This window comes from Corvus cornix, chromosome 10 (assembly GCF_000738735.6).
Source record: "Corvus cornix cornix isolate S_Up_H32 chromosome 10, ASM73873v5, whole genome shotgun sequence".
Taxonomy (NCBI): domain Eukaryota; kingdom Metazoa; phylum Chordata; class Aves; order Passeriformes; family Corvidae; genus Corvus; species Corvus cornix.
This window is the reverse complement of record NC_046340.1, coordinates 8,563,256-8,567,050: the sequence shown is the minus strand read 5'-3', so window position 1 is coordinate 8,567,050 and position 3,795 is coordinate 8,563,256. Positions and strand designations below refer to the sequence as shown.

Genomic DNA, 3,795 nt, shown 5'->3' with positions numbered 1-3,795 from the left:
TAATTCTGTCACCAGTGCCATGTCTGTGTTAACTAGGCCTTTCAACTTAATCCCCTCACACCTCAGTCTGACATACAAGGATGTTGGGAGGTTATGCTGGGAGAAAATTAGAAGGGCCAAAGACCAGTGTGAACTTAGTCTGGCTACTGCTGTAAAAGACAATAAAAAATGTTTCTGTAAATACACTGGCAACAAAAGGAGGGCTAAAGAGAATCCCCATCCTTCAGTAGATGCAGGGATAAAACAAAGCGACAAAGGATGAGGAAAAGACTGAGGTGCTTCTTTGCCTTATTCTTTAATAGTAAGACCAGTTGTTCTCTAGGTAGCCAATCTCTTGATCTGGAGGACAGGGAGCAAAATGAAGGCCCCATCATCCAAGGAAAAATGATCAGTGACCTGCAACACCTCTTAGACACACAGAGGTCTGGATGGGATCCACCCAAGAGTACCGAGGGAGCTGGTGGCAAGTGCTCACCAAGCCACTTTTCATCACTTCCCAGCATTTTACTGGGGAGCTCCCAGCTGACATGAAGATGTAGTGGACTTGGCAGTGTTGCGTTAATGATCTTGGACTCAATGATCTTAAAGGTCTTTTCCAATCTAAGCAGTTCTATGATTCATCTTTGACAATTGATTTACTAAAACTCTTGGTACCAATCAGTGAAATAGTTCAGAGACCACTGCTACATTGTGACTTGGTCCAGACCCTACAAAGGGATCTCTCTGAAAAAATTAAAAATGTGATTAGAGCATGATTAGAGCTACCTTTGATATAAGTTCCTTAAGTATCAGTCCCAGTATATTCTCAATTGACTGAGTATGAGCTCATGAAACTGGCTACTCACCTGAGTAACAACTGCATATTGAAGTTCAAGTGGCTGTTACTCCAGTACTGTTATCCAAGGTACTTGCTGTAGTTCAGACACATCCACTCAGGTGTAGTATTACACCTCTTTATGGCTGCAGAGAACTTCAGGCTTGTTCAGGACCTCTTTTTACCATGGCTTCCATGTCTTGGTGAACTTTATGTCTCTACATTGTTTTTTCTGTTTAGGCCACAACCCATGCTTAAGTCTGAGCTTGCCTTATAAGCAGAACTATTAAGGAAAAGGTGGACACATGTTTTACAAACTGAGCAATCATGAGAATGAAACTCACTTAAATGCAAGTATTACCAGGTGTTTTTAACAGAGTTGAATTTAAGTCAAGGTAGACGAAGGGTAAACTATTCAATGAGTTTGCTTTGCTTTGCAGCTGCAGTTTTATTATTGCCAATCTTACTGCTTGAAAGGGGAGATAGAGGCAGTAACTAATAAACTAAAAAGAGCACACAACTCTGGCAGCAGGAATTTCCGTGGGTGGCAAAGCTGATCAAAAGATAGTGAATAGATTTGTGAAACTTGAAATGTTCTATGTCAAAGGACTCAAAACTTACCAATTTTTCATCTTTGTCAACATTTCCATGACTTAATCAGAACCACAAAGTACATGTAAGAAATACTTATGTTCTGCAGAAAACTATATTTCTTGTATTGTAGTTTTACACATGCATATTACATAATTTTTTCACACATTTAAACTACCAGATCCTGCTTGCAGGGTAGTAATAGTTATTCAGATTATCCCCATTGCATGGCATATCCTCTCACATTAATCTGCCAAATTATCCCAGAGATATTTCTGATTTTAACTTATCTTCCAAAGTTTTTCCCTTAAGAAGCAAACTAACAACATTGTTTTCTTTGGTAGAAGTTTAGTTATTCTCAAAACCAGAGTTCATGGAAGAGGCAATGATCAATTCAAATGACCTAATTACAGGATATAATTGGGGCCCTAATATGTGAGGTTTTATTTTTATATTTCACCCTACAACAGCATTTAACCATGTTTTGCACACGTTTTCCTTTCCAGCCAAGGACTATTGTTGTGGTGTCTCTACCTTTCTCCCCTTCTGATGGCAATATATGTTACTTGGATGACAAGTTCTTTGAGACATAAACTGGATATTCCTTAACTAAGAAATTATGTATTCAGTAAAAACACAAGGTAGGTAGCAGGCAAAATCTGGTGTCATAGGGATGTATTTTTTCACCCTTCTCTCTATGGAAGTATCTACTTAATTTTGAAGATTCTCTTTCTGACTTCTATCCTAAGTGTAACTTCTTAGTGGGTTGGGTTTTCCTTTGTTCTTGGGCTGGGTTCTTTTGTAGTTAATGGTTCTTTTAACACCTGGCATCTGCCATGAGTCTTTAGTCTGAACCAAAGATATGTTGCAACTGCCTTACCTCAGCCACACTGAACGTATACTCAGAGACATTCCATTGGTTCCATTGGCATCCGTCCATATGTGCACAACTGAAACATGACATGAAAAAAATCTGGCCTCTGATATGAAAAAGGCTATTTATGCACTTTCACAAAGGACAAAAGTCTTATAACTTTGGGTCTACACAGAAATGAGACACAAATATGTTAGTGAAAAGCCCCAAGTTTTCTAAATGTAGATGAGCACAGATTAAGAAAGCAGTAATTAATTTCCTTTGACCTCAAGCTGAAATTCCTTTCGAAAGCTGTCATAAAGAGAAAGAGGCCAGAGAGAAGAAGTGAAACTGTGTAACAATGCAATTAAACCCTTGTAATGAGGTCAGCCATTGGACTTGTTGCAACTGATATCATTATAGCAATGAGGAGGCATTACACGATGGCCTGATTTTTTACAGGATTCATTTTTTTCTTTAACTCTTTAACAGTCAGATATGTATTCTATAGCATTATAAAATAATTGTTGTTATAATGACCAGAAGAACAGGCACAAGCTCTACTGTCTTACTGTTTCTTAAGTTCTTGTTATGGATGCATAGAAAAACTCCATGACAGTGGAACATGGGACAGCTTTGATGGAGGCAACCTTCCACTCAGACTGTGTCATATTTGCTGTTGGAGCTTCCTCCCAGAAAGAAAATCCACTCCCTTCCACAATGAGAGAGAGTGACTTCCAGCAATCTGCTGACAGCTGGTGAAGGGGAATATTTGACTCATGTGGGAGTTGTGGTGCTCAAGGAAACATGAGCAGACCTGTAGGACTAACCTGAATCCGAAAGAATCTCAAGTAGTCTCGATCTCACTTGAAACTTGTTGATTCATTGTGGGTTATGGGAAAAGAATCTGCTCTCCTGGAAGAGTATTCATTGGTTTCACGTGTTCTGCAAACGTATGTTTCAATTGGTTAGGCATTAAAAAGAAATAAAAACATGGGAAACTCAGATTTGGGTATAGATTAGAGGACATATAGATAGGGTACATTTTATATGAAGTGTCATTAAATTGTCATTTTTTCAAGTGGAAATCTAAGCTGAAGATATTTTCCCTTTTTGGAGGGAATGTCTTAAGTATTGGATATGCAGATGACAACCACCTGTGTTACTACCTCTCTGACTCACCTGAACTCATGTTACCCTTTTCCTCAGCAACTATTCACATATCAGTAAATAACAATAATTTGAGTGATGATATTAATAATAAGAAGAAGCTGTGGTTCTTCCTCCAGCCTGTGCATATGAGTGAATCCTTACTAGTGTTTGTAAGGTAGGGGTATTTATGTTTAAAAAATGGTTCAGGATGATGAATCCAAAGTGGCCACAGATCTGAGAAGATGGACATAGCTACAGGATAAGGAGAAAAAAAATTTAATGAGGAAAAATGGTAGCTTACTGGGATATTAAATATTCATATCTCATTTAGTCCTTAAAAACAATTGGAGTAAATCTGAAAAGGAATAAACTGGGAGACTTATAA

The 3,795-nt window shown here is 38.2% G+C and overlaps 1 long non-coding RNA gene across 1 annotated transcript; it reads right to left on the bottom strand.

The window, feature by feature from the left end:
* Positions 1 to 851: 851 nt before the first annotated feature.
* LOC109143454 lies at positions 852 to 3,197 on the bottom strand. The gene is made up of 3 exons (XR_002043659.1): positions 3,089 to 3,197; positions 2,286 to 2,355; positions 852 to 1,097 (listed from the first exon to the last, which is right to left on the bottom strand). It is a non-coding gene; the product is annotated as an uncharacterized LOC109143454 (long non-coding RNA).
* Positions 3,198 to 3,795: the final 598 nt, after the last annotated feature.